Raw genomic sequence first — 12,733 nt, forward strand, 5'->3', positions numbered from 1 at the left:
GTGCCCATCAGATAGGCTTTGCATTGTCGATTAAGCATTAAACATCATTTTTGGCTCAGTGTGATTCACATCCGTAAAAAAACACGCTCCTAGGTGTGTTATCCGAACAGGTACTTATCGGATGGGCACGCCACTTTGCACCCAAGTCAATACCATCTAGTTTGAGATGTGTGCAAAGTTTTGTGTCCATCAGATATGATTTACATGCTCGATCACACATTATACATCATTTTCCTCCTAGTGTTATGCACCACCGTCCAAAAACGCGCTACCAGGTGTGTTATCCAAACAAAAACTTATGGGATGGGCGTGCCACTTTGCATGCAAGTCAAGACCACCTGAATAGATTCTTGTGCAAAGTATTGTGCCCATCAGATATGATTTGCATGGTCAACCAAGCATTAAACTCCATTTTTGCCTTAGTTTCACGCACAAGCGTAAAAAAAGATTGTCCTAGGTGTGTTATTCCAACAAGTACTAATCGGATTGGTGTGCCACATTGCATGTATCTCAATACCACCTAGGTTGAGTGCATGCAAAGTATTTTGCACATCATATATTCTTTGCATGCTCGATCACGCATTATGCTTTGTTTTCCCCCTAGTGTTATGCACAACTCTAAAAAAACTCGCTCCCAAGTGTGTTATGCAAACAAGAACTTATGGGATGGGTGCATCGCTTTGCATGCAAGTAAATACCACCTAGTTTGAGGTTCGTGCAAAGTATTGTGCCCATCAGATAGGCTTTGCATTATCGATTAAGCATTAAACACCGTTTTTGGCTCAGTGTGATTCACATCCATAAAAAAACACACTCCTAAGTTTGTTATTCCAACAAGTACTTATCGGATGGGCACAACACATTTCATGTAACTCAATACCACCTAGGTTGAGGTGGGTGCAAATTATTGTGCCCATCGGATAGGCTTTGCATTGCTGATTAAGCATTAAACACCGTTTTTAGCTCAGTGTGATTCACATCCGTAAAAAAACACGTTTCTAATTGTGTTATTCCAACAAGTACTTATTGGATGGACGCAACATATTGCATGCAACTCAATAACACCTAGTTTGAGGTGCGTGCAATGTATTGTGGCCATCAGATATGCTATGCATGGTCGATCATGCATTATACACTGTTTTCCCCTTAGTGTTATGCACAACCATAAAAAAACCCACTCCCAGGTGTGTTATCTGAACAAGTACTTATGGAATGGGTCCACCACTTTGCATGCGAGTATATACCACCTAGGTTGAGGCATGTGCAAAGTATTATGCCTATCTGATATGCTTTGCATGGTTGATTCTTACATTAAACACCGTTTTTGCCTTAGTGTGATGCACATCTGTGAAAAAACATGCTCCTAGGTGTGTTATCTGAACAAGTAGTTATTGAATGGGCACACCACATTGCATGCAACTCAATACTAAATTATTTATACTATCTTTTATAATTCTAAACCGTAAAATCATAAATTTAAATTAGATATTCTATTAGCTAAATGCTTGTATCCTTGTATCACCATTAAAATTTAATAAAATAAAGTAGAAGTAAAATAAAAGAGATTAATTTAATAAAAGTTGCAACTAATAGGAAAATATTCAAAAGAGACTAATATTTTCTATAATTGTTCCACAGGAAGATGGAAAAATATTTTATTCCCGGGATGGAGGTGATATAATGTTGCCAAAGAGAAGTAGTCGCATTTGCTACAATCCATGATAGTGATCCAAATTCTCTTTGTCACTTTCAAAGACTTGGAAATTTGGTGGAGACCATTATGGTTCATTCAGATGAAATAAAGAAGGATGTATGCCAATAGTTGCTTGAAGGTTGCAATTATTGTATCAAAGATTCTTAGTGCACATGTTGAGCTAAAGTATAAGTGTGGAGATATGGAAGTACTTGGAGATGTTATGCCTTACAATGTTTTCAATAAATCATTTATTGCATGGGATAGAGATGAGACTTATCCAACACATGTCATCGGGAATACAAAGTGCAATTATTTGGATTTCACTTTGGAAGATATTTTGCAAATGATATCATTTGCAAATAAGAACATAGCAGAAGGTCAAGTTTTGGGGTTTGAACACTGGGATCAGTGTCATTTGTGAAGATGAGGATTGTGAAAGTTACTAATGATGGTATGGATGATAACACAATGTCATTGTATGGTCCCTATTATGAAGAAGAAAAAGACTTAAGATGGAGCATGAAATTTTTGAAGATTAAAAAGGGATATGTGGTTTTCAATGACAAAGAGTATACTACAATTTCAAAGGACTTAAAGAATATGCCTACAAGCCAAGCTTTGTCCCTTCAGACGTGGACGATTTCAATGAACTCAAGTACAGAAGTGACATCTTATCAGGAGTGGATGAGTTCATTGATACTGAGAAAGATAAAGAATTCATAAGCAATGCCTGCTCTGGAGTGGATGAATTCTTGCATATTGAGAAAGGCAAAGGCATCAAAAGCATTCTCTCTTTAGAATTAGATGATTTTAGTGGAATCCTCTATAGAATTGACATCTTATTAGGAGTGGATGAGTTCAGTGGTACTGTGAAGGCAAAAGACTTCAAAAGCGATGTCTTGGAGTTGATGAATTCACACATGTTGAGAAAGATAAAGATATCATTGGTGAGCTCTATGGTATTGTGAAGGAAAAAGACTACAGAAGCGATGTCTTATCTAGAGTCGATGAATTCATGCATGTCGAGAAAGATAAAGATATCATTTGTGTTGTCTCCTCGAATTTGTCTGATTTCAATGCACTTAACTATAGAAGTGATATCTTGTCGAAAGTGGATGAGTTCATGTATTAATAAAGCAAAAGGTTTCATAAGTGATGTCTCATCCGGAGTGGATGAATTCATACACATTGTCAAGGAGCGCAAAGAGTTCAAAAGTGTTGGCTTATCAAACATGGACGACATGGATATTGACTCAAATGGTCTGAAGATTACTTCAAGGACAAGAATGAAATCAACAAAGGACTATTCGGTATTTGACTTTGATAGTGATAAGATAAACGATGCAACATCCCATCAAAACACCGTGACAAATAAATTCAATGGGGAGAAGTGTACAATTTCCAAAAACTTGATGTATAGAAGAAACCAACAAAAGACTATTCGGTATTTGACTTTGATTGTAATAAGATGAAGGATGCAACATCCCATGGAAATAAAGTGACAAATAAATTTGATAAGGAGAAGTGTATAAACGTACAGAAGAAACAGACATACAAATGCATGAAAAGAAAGCGAGTCCAGGCAGATGTAGAAAAGCAACCAAAGAGAATAAGAGTATTGAATGAAGATGTTATGCTAAAAGCAATGCGATCTACATGTTGCAAGCAAAGTTGTATGCATTCCATTAACTTACTTAACATCAAGGGATGTAGAGAACAGGTGTGGCAAAGAAGAGGGAGCAAAATAAATGAATACCTACTCACGAGGCTCTCTTGATTTCTGGTAAATGATATGAAAAGGCCAAATTTCGAATAACAGATAAAGCCTTGTATAAATGGAAAAAGTATTTGCAATAATGCATATCGCATCACTATAGGATTATCACATGGCACATACTAGGATTTGGCAAACAAAGCAAAGTATGGAGTAAAGTTTACATTCATGGAAACATAGGAAGGCCCAGAACAAGAGCCTTAACAGTCTCGGCAACAACAATTTTAAAAGACTACATTCATGAAAATGCTTTACCTCAACCCCATCTATCTGAAATGCATCTTCCGATAGGTTTGACAAAAAAAGAAGTGTTTAAGTCTATTGGAGAAACACAAAGGTAAAGAGGGCATGCTCCGACATCTTTTCACAATTTGTATACTCTTTGGAAGAAGAGCTTTGTATATGTTAAAATCCCAAAAAGGCAAAAAATGTCAAAGTGCAATGATTGTGATGATCTAAAGCAAGCACTTGAGAGTGCAACTTCTCCAAAACAAAAAGAATCATACAAAAAAAAAAGAGAATTTCATCATGGACTGGTTTGGCATTCTAGACTAAAATATGCATTTTGGAAGGAGCAAGCTATTTCTCATCGAAATGAATACATGTGCATTATTGTAGATGGTATGGATCAGAACACAACAACACTACCTTGATTCATAAATACTCTACCTAAGCTACAATGAAAATACTTTTTGAAGACACATCTATGTTGAGTGTTAGTGCATGGATTTAAGTTTTTTGTAGACATATGGATTATTCCTTGCATCTACATGATAGCAATCAAGTTGTAACGTCAATTATGAAGGCAATTCATAGTGTACATGCATAAAAAGGTCACCTACCAGCAAATTTGAGAATACAGGTAGACAATTGCGGATGAGAGAATAAGAATGTACTCTTTTTTGCATTTTGCTCAATGCTAATCGCTCATCAAATCTTCAATTAGATTAAAGTTGGGTTTTTGTTGGTTGGACACACACATGAGGATATCGATCAGGTTTTTAGCATAGTCTCAAGAGAGCTAAAACACAAGGACATGGAGACGATGGATGACTTGATAAGAAAATGTGGGAGGCAAGTTGGTGGCTGCAAGGAAGGTACAGTATGCATGGTTGAAATGATGTATGATTGGAAGAGCTTTATTCTACCTTTCATACAAAAAGGTGGTGATGCCCTGATTGGTCATGGCGCTCCACACTACTTTCGCTTTTTCTTAAAGGATGAAAAACCAGTGATGTAGTGGCAACACAATTCTCATGATACTTAACACATTTGTAAAGGCATAATTGAGTTATTGAAAAGGCTACGTGTCAGACTCCTTTGTACAAAGACTCATGGAGAGCAATATTTCTTGTAAACATATGACATTGTAAAATTGCAAGCATAGCTATTACTATTTTTGGAGCACATTGAGTTGGGACTTCAAGAGTGTTATAGTTTTCTACATCAAATTTTATGTGAATTCTTTAGGATTAAATTATATTAATAAGTCTTTATTTTTAAAGTGATTTTTCATGGATTTAAATTAATAACTCATGATTTTTTTTAAACGTGAATAGGATTATCAAAAACAAGAAGTACAAAAGTAGGATTTAATCAAAGTTTTTGCATTAATAGTGCACCAATATAGAGACAACTTGTGAAATTTATTATGTGGAAATGAAAGTGCCAAAAAGTGAACTTTTGATTTTCGAATGATATTTTCATAAAGTAAACTTTTCAATTGGGAAGGATTTTTGGGATTAGTCCAAGAGTAGACATATGGTACACACCCATTTCATGGCTATCATATGTCTCGGATCCCAAATGGAGAGCCTACAATTGGGGTGGATGATGATCTACTAGATGCCCCGTTATTCCTAGTAGATTTGATACCAGACTGGGCTCAAGAGGTTTGTCATTTCTTGGCCAATAGGTTCCCATAGGATAAGGCCCATGCAACACGATACAATTGATATTCGAGAAACACTACCCAATGGGTAATGATGGCATAATGTGTCACTGTGTCCGCAAGGGTGAGTTCATAGAGGTTTTTGAAGAAGACCATTCGGTCATTGTAGGAGTGCATTTTGCTCACGGCATGCAAGGTGCTTCAAGCAGGCATACGATGGCTCACTCTCTTTGCAGACACGGCCGAATTCGTTAAGTGCTACGACCCCTGCCAGCAAACTTGCATACCTCATAAGCAAGACTACATGCCTCTGACGTGAGTTCTCATCGATAAACCCTTAGAGAAATGGGGCATTGATTTTATAGGACCGATAAGTCCATCATCAAAAGGGAAATAGGCCCAATATATTATCGTGGCTACCAACTATTTCACGAAGTGGGCAGAAGCCAAGGCTACCAGAAAGGCTGAGGTGTGAGCAATGACCAAATTCATGTATAAGAATGAAATATCATTCATGTATTAGAATGAAATATCATGCTTTGGCCTCCCACTTGAAATCATGACTCATTGTGGGACCCACTTTATCAACGAATGAAGTAGTGCCACAACAACCTACCATTGCCCCTACGCTATAGGTACCAAGTTTGAAGATGGCCCTTCACACAGATGACACAAAAGATCGAGCTGAGTAGCGAGCTATGATGAACTCAAGGCCATACTGCTTCCGGTAGATGCTCATGTTGGGACCATGCAAGTCACCACTAATGAGCTGACAGTTCCATTTGCTCACAACTCCAAGGTGCATTTCTCTACCCTCTACAGGTGCACACAACAAATATGCCACTTGGAAAGAGGCTAGGTATCCCAAGCACCAACACGTTTGATTTTATTTATCATCTCATCGGACCTACATGAGCACTGCAAGTCCCCTCATGAGTCAACTTTCGTGACTAGGGCTTGGGACTATGTCAACTTAGACCACCCAGTCACACTCCAAGTCAAACAAAGTTTTGTCCATGAAAGTAGTAAAGTGCTAGAACACCTAGCCTTGGCACTCACAAGTCCATAGGTGAAGCCCAAGTAGGCACACATGCAAGTCAAATATTTGAACAAGATAGAAAAAGGCAACTTGTTGCTTTAAGATTAACACAGCACGACTGCCAACGCGTTGACTATTAATGCAATGATTACTAATGCAATGACTACTAACGTGGCAACAACTACTAATGTGGTGACTGCTAATGCCTTGACTACTGATGCTAAAGTCGTAGCTTTACAACCAATGCAGTGACTCCTATCCTATTGCGATATAAGACTAGCCGCTGATGTACGCCTAACGCAATGACTATGCGACGATAATGCTAAGGACAATGTGATGACCCACCACCTGCTACAATAATAACGTCACCCACTGTGCTGTAATGCCAATGACTGTGTTACAGGTAGCGTTGACCCATTGCGTTACTAAAATCTCTATATAAGAAGGCAGTCTATTCTGCACTTGTTGCCCTAGCAATTGTAACAAGGTGTTGCCAAAAATTTTCCAAAATTTCCACAACTCCCATCTGCTTTCAAAATCTACTCCCAGCCTCTGCTTTCAAACGACTCCACACACTCCTTGGCCATCGATGACTTTTTTTTTACAGAAGAAATCATCTGGTATGTGGAATCTCTACTTTTGCGGCATCTAGACTCGATTGTGATGCTTTGGGAGTAGACTCCTTTAAAGGCTATGATGGATTGGGAGTATGTTGAGTCTCTACTTCCTCGAGAGTCTTTGATATAGACTTGGGTGTCTCAATTACTTTAATTGCAGATTGAGTAATTATGAATCAAATGATATGAGCCACAAATGTATATAGTTTTGCATCAAAATATGTAGACATAATTGAGGATTGTGAGCCCTTCACATCAAATATTTCATCAAAGAAAAACTTGTAGTTGTAGCACACTCTCCACTCATAGCTGTATGGATCATTTTGCTCTACAACATCGAGTTGTTGTAAGTCCATTGCTTCTTGCAAGTCACCATCATAGTTTGTGACTTGTTCAATTGCACTTATTAACCTTGATGTGGACCTATCCATCATAAAATACAAGGGAATGAATAAGTGCACTGCAAAAGAACATGCCATGAAAGTTACTAAAATGCATTAAGAGTAAGTGTACCATGAAAGTTACAATGCATTAAGAGTATACTTATGCTAACACATTGCCATGATATCTTGGCATTGAATTGGAAAAATAGCATTTCTTGGCTTGTAGGTCCAAAGCTACCAAATTCTAATGCATGGCCAATTAAGAGTCTTTAATATTTGACTTCATCTTACATCTCGCAAAAGTAAATATGATGTTGCATTATATGGAAAAATGATAACTTGAACGTTGTCCATATTGAGAGTTTGTAGCCAGGTGCAGATATCTTCTATTGACTTTTAATTATTATTGAGCCCTGTAGAAAGCAGGGAATCTACGACATTTACACACTTTCCAAAATTTGTAGGAAACCAAGATATCATTATACTGCATCAAAAAATAACCAAACATTAGCTCATTAGATTTAATCAATATAAATACTAAGCTAAGATAAAGTTTTTATCAAACCTGAGGGTGGCCATTATAACTTTATCATTAAACTCTTTCCCTTGATATCTTAGGATTTGAAACTCTTCAACACCAAATGATAGATATTGAGGTCGCTATCCAATCACAATATCAAAGTTGCTTCCTATTTCTTGTAGCTTAGACAAATCTTCAGAATTCTTCAGTGTGAGCCCTCGAAGGTTTCACCTAAAAATATTTAGTGTACCACATGCATTCGAAAGGAGGGGTATTTTTATCTAACTTTATGAAAAAATTTAACAGAATTTCAATAACAAGAGGGGTTTTTTAATTGAATTTTTGAAAAGATTCACTTAGTTCATATAAGTAAAGAGGGGTGTTTTTATTATGGGAGAAATTTTAGTTGAGGGGTTTTTTTAATACCCTTTGAATGCACGTGATACGTAGGTTTCTTAGTAGTGCACTCTCTGAGCATGAGCCGTGCCATCATCATATGCTCTGAGTTCCCATATAAGCGATGTAGTTGACTCTCTATATTAAGAAAGTCTTTCGGTGATCCTTTTATGGCCTTAAATATTTCACGTTCAGTTTTTCCAACAATCACCATATCGATTAAACTTGAAGGAAATATTGTGGCCTTCCTGACTTTAGATACACGTGAACTCATTTCTTCTTCGTTCCCCTTTGCCATTTGTAAAAATACAAAAGCTTGTGAGATGTATTGGTTATAGTTAAAGGTAATGCTTGTAAAAGAAAAGGGTCATATCAGAATATATCTCTGTGATTTCTTTGCGTAATCTTGTGAGCAAGGAAAATCATCCTTGTCATCATCTGCAATCATCTGTGCATCACCTTCATCTTTATCCTGAGAGCCATCAAGATCTTCCATGTCATCATCTCCAATCCTCTTATGTTCCACCTCTTTCTCGTAGCTGATAGCTAGATCAGCTTGCAAGTGGAAGTGTGCCATGCAAGCCTTTCTTTCAATAATATTAGCGAAATATCCTTTTCCTCAGAAGTTCTTCGAAAAGATATCCCATCTGTAATAAGGTGACCTCCCAATTAGGCGGTTGCAAGTATTCCAGCATAGTAATAAAAAAACTTCCACTTTTTGGAGGACATTCATAGATTTTGGAGTGCACTTGATGATGAGAGGACCTGTGGATTTCTTTCTCGTCTAGCGTGAGATGCAAACTCTTGGAAGTCCCCCTTTATGTTATGTTGTAGGGACTGGTCAGGATATGGACTCCGCATGCATAAGAGGAATGACTTGAGGCATTGGATCTTTAATCCACATTCTCTCTTGCTTGTTTTGGATGCATATACACCATTGTAGATCTTGAAATCAGAGGCATAAACTTTCTCCAAAGTGTTATGTATCTCTTCCTTATTTTCTTTATTGATGAAAATGACAATACTGCAAATTCTAGCTATATTAATCGTGGATACAATATTCTATCAATGAATTGGTGAATATCATTAGAAGAAACCTAATAAAGAATACCTGGGGCTTATCTCAACTTGTTTCATCAATTAAAAAGTCCTCATCTGAAATTCCTGTGTACACTACAAGCTTTCCAAATTCTGAAGTGATCTTCACATTGAATTGAAAGCCATGTTGACTACACTTGTTATTCTCAGTTTATGCTCATTCACAAGCTTCTTAACGTATGCAATCACCTGTGGTGGGATTTGGGCTCTCATGAATGAGGTGACTACTTTGGCCCCATCTTCTTGATTCTTCATCCACTTATGTTCCCATGCCTTTTCCTTAGATGTGGATAAAGCGGCTATATGCTTCACAATATTAGGGTCAATATTGCGTTGACCAGTAGGGATATCTTTTTCTGTGAGCAAATATCTAATAACACTATCCACTGCATCATGTTAAACCTATATGTTGATGCACTCCTCCATGCAATGATCTTTGTCCTTCCTACCAAAAAACCATTCTTTCTTGAGGAGTTTTTCTTTTGCCATTGTTACATAGCTATCCGACAAATCCCTTACAAGCTTCCACATTCTTGTCACCTCTTTTTTTTCAACCTTTGACTTTTGTGATAGTAACAAAGGACCTTCAGAAGTAACCTCACCCTTCTCATATGCACAGCAAAGTACCACAACTTGCTCAAACACCCCATCAGGTCAAAAAATTATACTTGTGTAGTCAGCATATCTATCTCTCGCTACCTTGAAGCTTGTGAGAGATTCTTCCCGTTCTTGACTTCCCCTTGGTACAACTACACTTAAACATGTATAAAAATTGACTAATGTGTCTGCATCTGCTTTTGTGGTAGTTCTTTCCAAATGTGTTGCTGAAGAACCAAGTGTCATCCATAGACACCTCACTTTCATTAGGATTTCTGATGTCGAGGTTATCTTATGTTTTGCAAAAATATCATGATTCAGTCTTTTGGAATCAATCAAATATTTTGTTGGATGCTTAAAAATACATATTGTGGTCATATAAAAATTGAATGGAAGAACCTTTGAAATTTGCTCTGTAGTGAGTCTTATGGAGTCCCTTGCTTGTCTAGTAAGTTCATTACAGGCATATGCATAATGTTGACCATCAATCGGCTCAAATTTACAATGCAGCAAGAAATTTCTCTTTGCCTCTTTCAAAAATTTCTCAAAATTTGCCTCTTCACCCTGGTCATGCAGAATTTGTCGAAGGCTTTGTGTGAAGAATTTGCTGAAAGTCTCCTCAAAATGGGTAGATCCTTCAAACATAACTCCATTGTCACGGCTACGTATATTTGGATAGAACATGATTGGACGTAAGACTACATTAGAGACCACGGGTTTCTTGCCATCCACCAAATCCTTGAGTATTTTCATCGCATGAGATATATCAAGATTCCTATTATTGGTAAAAATAGTTGCTGACCACATCTTGAGCATTCATAGCATAAGGATTTTGTCCCCATATATATATCCGACATCATCTTCTATGATCGTCTCATTGAGATGCAGATTGAGATTCTTTATTGACATGAGCTCATCTTGATCTTCCTCAACCTCTTGATCTGACTCTGCTTCCTCTATATTTTCTTTGTCCTCTTTCTCTTGTACGTGAAGTTTTTGAGTGGAGGAATGTTGCCTTTTTTTCAAAGTAGCCTTTGTAATTGTGTCCTATTTATCTTTTCCCTGTACTTTCTGAATGGAGGAATGTTGTCTTTTTGTGAAAGTAGCCTTTGGAACTATGGCCCTTGAAGTATTAATCTTTTCTATTCTGCATCTTTCTTTTCCTTTGATAGGTTGCACCAATGTGGCCGTGGCTCCCTTCCTCTTCCTCTATCTTTTGTATTTTTTTAAGCTGCAATGGTTGTGTTGCTTCTTCATTTTTCAGTTTGAATGTAGCATCTGCTTCTGTTTCTATCTCAAAGAGTTTGTGTGCAGACCCTTGATGTGGGGCTCCTTGTCTAGGCTGCTTCTAAGCCAAACTAGGAGCTCTCTCATCCTACTTGTGTCCTCTTTGTTTCTGAACCAAACTAGCTTCCATCTGATCCTACTTGTGCCCTCCCTGCTCTTGACTGAATTCATGGTCTATCTTGAGTGATGATGTCTTAAAGTAGTCAAACATAATCTTTTGATGCAACCTACTTGCCTCTGCATTAAAAAATGTACTCCATTCATGCATGAGATCCTGTAATGGAGTTTGTAATTCTGTAAAGTTTGATGGTGGAGGAGGTGGCATTGCAAATCTGTTTAGACCTCTTGATAAGATAAAATGATAGCCCCCAATATTAGGTTGTGAACACTTCACAAAAATATCTAAGTATGGACTCTTTCCTTCCATAGTAATTCCCACAACCATGCTAGAAGTTATATCTTTCTTAGAGAAGCTTGCATTCCATGGTGCCTCATTTTGCTCCATATCTTTCCTCGACATCATAAGATGTAGCTCAGTTTTTCTTTGAATGACAAACCAAACTTTTCTTCCCATGTGCATGTGAGTCTACTGCCCTTCAAAATTATCAGGGGCATACTCTTTCCCATTGAAATGAGAGATAAAATCTCTAATCTCTCGAGAGTGCTCCATAATAATTGAAAACCCTACATGAAAAATAATTCACAAGACTTTAGATACAATGCTTCAATAAAATAGCCAATAAGGCTTTAAAGTACAAACTGAAAGACAATATATTTTGCCCATCATACTCTAATGTGCCCAAGCTGAAAGACAATGCATTTTTCCCATCATACTGTAATGTGTCCAAGCTGAAAGACAATGCATTTTGCCCATCATACAGTAATGTGCCCAAGCTGTAATGTGTCCATTGATACAATTATGTGTGTGTCCATTTAACAAAATCTTTAAATGGATGATCAAAAATAGCCTCAAAGGCTTTACAAGGCTCAATATATATACATAAATAGCCAATAAGGCTTTACAATGAGATGAGAAAAAATAAAACTATGATGTGTCCATCATTATAACAATTACATTCTGCCCACTGAAACTCTGACTCTGATGTATCATCTGTCATCTGAAACTTTGCCTAATAGGGTTGTGTTATGAGTGTGAAACCGCATGTGAATGTAGGACTGACACCGATTAGGAACTAGTCAGGAATTTTTTAGCATGGCTTTGATTGGTGGTTGTTTTGGAGTACTCTCCTCTATGGATAAACTAATCTATGCTAATCTAAGCTTTACCAACCGTTGAATAGAAGAAAATGCAAGAAATAATTTCTTTTTCATATTCATTTTAATAGGTTACTTGCAAGACAAGAGTTATAAACAAATTTTGATTCTTTTCATATATAATTAAAGTATATTTAATTTAGCAAAATATTTTAAACTA

The sequence above is a fragment of the Dipteris shenzhenensis genome, chromosome 6 (assembly GCF_047967505.1).
Source record: "Dipteris shenzhenensis isolate YYH24624 ecotype China chromosome 6, Dip_SZ_1.0, whole genome shotgun sequence".
Classification (NCBI taxonomy): Eukaryota; Viridiplantae; Streptophyta; class Polypodiopsida; order Gleicheniales; family Dipteridaceae; genus Dipteris; species Dipteris shenzhenensis.